The following is a 7127-nucleotide window of genomic DNA, read 5'->3' as shown; positions in this document are numbered from 1 at the left end:
GGGAGACACAAATAAAATGGTTTCAAACAATCACTTTGTTTCTTTATAATTTTAGGAACAAAGAAAGGTTCCTCTGCCACAGAATACCTCTCTGACCTGCCCTCAGATCATGGAAATTCCCAGAAAGAGTTACATTCCTATAGTTTAAGGCTAAATTCCTGTTGAAATGTAATCACCCAAGAAAAGAAAAGACTTTGAGCTGTTAGTCACTTACACAGTGAGAACAAACTCATCTTAAGAAAAAGTTTGATAGAGAAGGAAAAGAAAATGAGGTCACTGGGATCCTCATTTTCTGACTCTGAGGAGGTCAGGGATGTCACCAAAGTAGAAACAAGAACTGGGAGACTGGGGATACTACAAAGTCTTTCATAATTTCCCTAGAACTAACAGAATAGGTGACAAAAACAATATGCCCATAATCATGGCTGAAGGTATGTACAGAAATCCTAGGTAATGTGCAAGGGAGGTGGGAAAGCTAAATAAGGCATTGGGTCAGTGGTCCACCAAGATAAAAACCCTTTCTGATTTTTTTTGGGGGGTGAGGAAATTGGTGTTAAGCAACTTGCCCAGGGTCACACAGCTAGTAAGTTTCAAGTGTCTGAGGCCAGATTTGAACTCAGGTCCTCCTGACTCTAGGGCCAGAGCTCTAGCTACTGTGCCATCTAGCGACCCTCCCCTTTCAGATTTCTAGACCAGATTTCCATCTACCAAGCATTGCCCCACATTTCAACCAGATGTTAATTGTTACTGGGACTAGCAGAGCCATAACTAGGAATTCTGGTGCCTAGGGCAAACTCAGTTGGGGGCAGGAGGGAGGCTGCAGGGAACAGTTTGCCCTAATTGGGTAGAGTCTTGCTAGCCCCTAAGAAAGGCAAAAAATGAGAGAGAAGGGGGCTGGAAGAAGACAGCCTGTCTAGTTTGAGCAGCACATGGAGGAGGCAGACAGAATAAAGGCGGAGGGGAAAAGAGCTTCACACTGGAATCTCGGGGGTGAAGCTCTGATTGCCCCACAGCTCTGAGGACTAGTCCCAGGAGCAGAATCTGTGGCACACAGACTTTACTTCCTCCTCATCAGTAAATGATAAGGCCACTGGTCTTTTTACCTTTGCCATATCCAAACAAACTTGTGGTCTGACAACAAGAAGAGGGAAGGGCTGCCTGTCATCAGGATAAAAAGACGTCTTTGGTTGGAATTCTTCCCCACTCCCAAGGCTGCCAGATGACATCACTCTTCGGTCCTAAGGCAAGTGAGCCATTCTCTCTGGACCTCCTTTTTTGTTCCTTAGTAACTTGATTCCTACTTTCAGATCTTCACTGTTTCTTACTGATTTTATGACTGCTGAAATAACTGAAGAACTTTCACTATCTTTTAAGACAAAATAACATTCATATCTTAGTGTACTTTGTGTACACAATGTATAATGAGATAAGTAGGTTATGTATTTCCACGTGGGATGTCTAAATATACACACCAATGGCTCAAGATCTTTGGAATTGCATCTATCCTTGTACCAGGGGGATTAGGTCCCTGCCTTGAAGGGAGGAAGAGAGTCATGAGACTGGCTTCTCTGTTCTCCTCTGAGAAAAGGGGCATCAAACTAGAATTAAATCCATCTGTACCCTTAAAAGTTGCTGGTTTGATTAGTTCAGAAAATAAGCTGATTTCCTGGCCTCTCTCTCTTAAGGGTAGAAGTGTACTCCTAGCTTATACATAGCAGCATGGCTTCTCACCCTGAGTTACACAAAAGATCATTACAAATAGCGACTAGCAGGCAAACCCATTTATCCAAGAAAATAACATAGAATTCATAGAAGTACAAATTAAAATATGCCAGAAAATGCATAAAAATGAATGAGTTCTTTAGATGGGAGTGAATTCATCTCAGCTCAAACCAAATGAGTTAGACCCCGATCTCATGCAATGGGAAATGCCCCAAAGTCTCTAAGAAGGCAAGCTGGAAATCAGGGACAGGCCAAGGAAATGGTTTTTCCTTATTGTCTGCAAGGGAGTCTTTCTTTCTCTCTTCCCTGAAGTTTATCCTCATGAGAATTGAGCATCATGTGTGTCTCTAAAACAAGGAAGAATTCCTTTCCTCTCCAAAGGTCTTAAACCAAGTGCACCACTCATGTAAGTGCACAGTGAAGTGTCATCATTCTCTCCACCAGTTACAGGAGTCTCATGAAAAATGCTTCAAGTTTGTCTGAAAACCCAGATGATAGCTCTTTTGAGCCTTACAAGATAGGAACTCCAATACATGTGAGGGAGGGATTATAAGGATTTATTACTTTCTCCCTACCCCTTCTCTTTAATAAGGCTCATCGAGGTTGGTGACATTCATGACCACACAGCTAGTAAGTGTCAGAGGTAGAATTTGAACCCAGGTCTTCCTGATTTTAGTACTCTTTCCCCTATGCTAGAAATGGTAGTTTCCTTTAAATATTTGAAAAACTGCGTGAAAGTACTAGACTTACTTTGTATGTGCTGTTTCATTGATGTCTTTTTCCCAAAACATCCATTTCCTAAAATGTACCCCCAAATAAAATATTTCCTCAACTATAAAATGAATGGGTTGAATTATATGGCCTTTAAGATCTCTGCCAACTTTACATCTTTGATTTTATGATTCTGTTACCTCATGAACACTGTAATGTAACAAAGAAATATATATAATATTATGTATCCATATTTCCCCACATCTCTGATGAGAGAATGTTAACACTACTAATTTTATTCTAGGTTAAATGTTTAGGATTCCATTGATTAAAAAACAATAAATTTACAAGATGACTTGCCCATCTGATTTTAGGGTTTGCTGTTTCTTTAAATTGAATATGAGCATAAGAGAGGGAAGAGGGTTCAGCAGGGAGGACAAAGAAAGTGAAGGCATATTCAGGTCTTTTATGGAAGTCTTTCATAAACTTTGCTATTAAAAAAAAATCAGCAAAAGTAGAAGTACAAAAAGATTTTTTTCAAGGAAGGAACATGCTTTTGCAATTTGCTGGAACTTTTCCCTGGTGTTCCAGAAAGGCAGCCTCCCCATTACTCACCAGGGAGACATGCAAGCCAGAAAGGAAGAGGAATCAGCTAATAAAGACAGGCATTCCCTCCTTCTCTGTGCAAACTACACTTAATAATCAAATAAAAAAGCAAATGAAATTAAAACATTTTCCAAATGGGTCTGAGTCCTGAGCCCAGACTTTATGGGGCCTAGGTTGGCCTTATTTGTATTCATGCCTTAATTAGGGCTCCATGCTATGGATTGCTTTGCTAAAGCCAGATCTCCAGCAGTCATGAATGTAGTTACAATTCAACTTTTAAGCATAATGCTGACAGAGCAAGCCTCTTACTAACTTTGTGACCTTATGCAAGTCATTCAACGTCTGGGAGTTCCAGTGTTCTCATCTGGCAAATGAAATTGATAGATAAGGTTGTTTCTGTAAGGTGTCTTCTCACCTTGACTTTTTGTAATTCATTGTGGATAGAACTGAATGGAATTTCCTTCTTTCAGGAATTATTTCTGATTTTACTTAGAACCATCAAAACATAGATTTTAGATCTGGGAAGTCCATTAAAGATCATCTAGTCAAGTGTTTTTCAATTGGCTGTATGTGGAAGTGAAGAGTACGTTCTGTTCCAAAAATTTTTACTGCTGGAAGTCCTTCCTTCTGAAAACCTATAAACTTAAAGATCAGACACTTTCCCCCCTTCTTTCCCCTTTATCTTTTTTTGTTCATTTCAGTTCAGTGTGCTTTGTTAAGAGGCTATTCTATGACTGGTACAGAGTTGAGTGTTGAGGATTCAAAGGCAAAGATGAATAAAAAAAGTCCCTGTACCTAAGTGAGTTTAAAGTTTTATTGTTCCTTCCACCCCTATCTCCTTCCTTTTCCCTCACTCTTCTGCTTTTACTATCTAAGCCTCAGAAAGCATCTCAACCCCATCCTCCCTTTCTATTGCCACCTCCATCTCTATTCCAGGAAAAAGACAGACTGGGGGAGACAAGTTGCCAGTCTGTTCCATAGTTTAGGCTGGAAAAAAATTGACAGAGCCTAATGCCTTCCATTTACAAATGAAAATGAGACCAAGAGAATTTAAATGACTTGCCCAAGCTCACTACAGCTAGTTAGTAGTAGAATTAGAACTAAAAACCAGGTTAGATTTCCAATTCTGAATACTCCTCCAATCAAATTATATGTGTGTGTGTGTGTGTGTGTGTGTGTGTATGTGTTAGGGTTAGAGTCAGTTTATACACACACATGTATACATATATATTCCATATGTACACATATATTCTATACATATGTGTGTGTGTGTGTGTGTTGTTATACTAGGCTTGTTTCTGTTCTTTTTTTTTAACATTCATTTTAAAAATTTTGAGTTTCAATTTCCCTCCCTCCCTTTTGCCCCTCTCCCACTCATTGAGAAGGAAAAAAATGTGATACCAATTATATATGCAAAATCACAAAAAAAATTTCCATATTAGCCATGTTGAAAAAAAAAGCCAGAAAAATAAAGTGAAAACATTATGCTTTTAATCTGCACGCAGATGCTATCAGTTTTCTCTCTTTGACTGTAGGTAACATTTTTCATGATAATTCCTTCAGAATTGTCTTAGATCTTTATATTGATCTGAATAGCTAAGTCATTCAGTTGATCATCATACAATATTGCTGTTACTGTGTACAGTGTTCTGGTTCTGCTCAGTTCACTTTGTATCAGTTCATATTCTTCTCAGGTTTTTCTGAAACCATTTTACTCATCATTTCTTATAACACAGTAGCATTCCATCACAATCTTATGCCACAACTTGTTCAGCCATTTCCCAAATGATGAGAATCCCCTCCATTTCCAATTTTTTGCCACCACAAAAAGAGCTGCTATAAATATTTTTGTACATATAGGTCTTTTTCCTTTTTCTTTGGTCTCTTTGGGATAGAGACTTAGTAGTGATATTGCTGAATCAAAGGGTACACACAGTTTTATGGCCTTTGGAGCTCCAAATTGCTCTCCAGAATGGTTAGACCAGTTTACAATTCCACAAACAGTAATTTCCCACATCTCCTCCAACATTGGTCATTTTCTTTTTCTATCTTATTAGCTACTCTGATCGGTGTAGGGTGGTACCTCAGAGTTGTTTTATTCTGTATTTCTCTAATCAATAGTGATTTAGAACATTTTTATATGACTATAGACAGTTTTTGTTTTTTCTTCTGAAAACTGCCTGTTCATATCCTTTGACTATTTATTATTGGGGAATGACTTGTATTTTTTATAAATTTGACTCAATTCTTCATATATTTAAGAAATAAGTCCTTTATCAGAGAAATTTGTTGTAAAAACATTTTTCCCAATTTATTGTTCAGTCATTTTTCAGTTGTATCTCACATTTTGTGACCCCATTTTGAGTTTTCTTGGCAATGATACTGGAATGATTTGCCATTTCCTTCTCTATTTCTCAGTTTCCTACTTTCCTTCTAATCTTGGCTGCATTGGTTTTGTTTGTACAAAACTTTTTACATTTAATGTAATCAAAATTATTCACTTTATTTCTTGTGATCCTCTCTATCTCTTGTTTGGTCATAAATTCTTCCCCTGTCCATAGATCTGACAGGTAACATTTTCCACACTCTCCTAATTTGTTTATGATATTACCCTTTACATTTAAATCTTATGCCAATTTTGACCTTATCTTGGCGTATGGTGTGAAATGTTGGTCTATGTCTATCTATATCTATATCCAGCAATTTTTGTCAAATAGTGATTTCTTGTTCCAAAATCTCAGATCTTTGAGTTTGTCAAACACTAGATTAGTATGGTCATTTACTACTGTATCTTACGTACTTAATCCGCCCCATTAATCCACCACTGTATTTGTTAGCCAGTACCAGATTGTTTTCATGTTTACCACTTTGTAATACAGTTTGAAGCTTGGTACTGCTAGACCCTTCCTTCACATTTTTGTTGTCATTGACTCACTTGATATTCTTTTTTCTTTTTTTAGTAGTTGGAAGCTTTATTTAACACAAATAAAAATGTGCAAAGTATTTTACTTATTTTCTTCACTCCTCATTCTAGCATTTGGATTGGCGATCTTGATGGTTAGCTGAGCTGCTCTCTCAACAATGACTTTTCAATTCTTGGAGGACACATTGTGAGCAATCTCGGCACAGTAAGATTTGTTGCACATCAGAAGCGCTTCTACCTCTTTGACATTGTGTACCAAAAACTTCCTGAATCCACTTGGGAACATGTGTTTTATCTTCTTATTGCTTCCATAACCAATACTGGGTATCAAGATCTAGCCCTTGAATTGTCTTTGCACCCTGTGTCAATGCCTCTTGGTTTACACCAGTTTCTCTTGATCTTGACATATCTGTTGGACTGGTGCCGGATGAACTTCTTGGTTGTCTCCTTGACAATTTTAGGCTTTGTGAGAGGTCTGAGGGCAGGCATGGTGCCAGCAGAGAGATAGCATCCCTTCACAGGATTTGCTGACAGAAAGAGCGAGAACTCACTTGATATTCTTGATCTTTTGTTCTTTGAGATGAATTTTGTTATTATTTTTTCTAGCTTATTGAAAAGCAGATAGGTCAAGATCACTCACTGCATCCTGGGCCATTGCTAGTCAATGACTCTGGAGGAGAGAGTGAGGTTGATGACTTTGTACAGTTCAGCCTCACTTAAATCCAATTCCCTCACAAGTTAAGACATTCCCTATCATCATGTCATTAGTTTTCTTTGAGAACAAAGGATCGCCACTGCCTGCCACTGCTGCCACCACCACCACCAACAACAAGATCTACAAGAGGGTCTTTACACAGAGAGGACTTACAGAGCGGGTGCTATGGGTTAAACCTTTGACACACATATTTGTTCTTCTATGTGTGCCTCACTACTATTATGGTCTAAGCTTAAGTTTACTTCTCCCATGGTTGTGGTGGATATTTGTGGGAAGAAGTGAACCAGGTTTTTGGGAGAATATTTTGTATTAACTGTCTATCATGTTATCTTTGGTAACTTAACTTTGGTTAAAAAAACTAATTGAGACTATTGGATGACTGTAAATGGGGACTGCTGCATTTGGCACTCAGACCTACAGTAGGAGAAGCACAGAGAATTATCTTTAGAG

General features: G+C 38.2%; 1 pseudogene; it reads right to left on the bottom strand.

Moving 5' to 3' along the window:
* Positions 1-6044: 6044 nt before the first annotated feature.
* LOC114023854 lies at positions 6045-6451 on the bottom strand (annotated as a pseudogene).
* Positions 6452-7127: the final 676 nt, after the last annotated feature.

The sequence above is a fragment of the Vombatus ursinus genome, unplaced genomic scaffold (genome assembly GCF_900497805.2).
Source record: "Vombatus ursinus unplaced genomic scaffold, bare-nosed wombat genome assembly UNPS02014818.1, whole genome shotgun sequence".
NCBI classification, from domain to species: Eukaryota; Metazoa; Chordata; class Mammalia; order Diprotodontia; family Vombatidae; genus Vombatus; species Vombatus ursinus.
The sequence above is the reverse complement of the archived record's forward strand: the minus strand, read 5'-3'. Positions and strand labels throughout refer to the sequence as shown.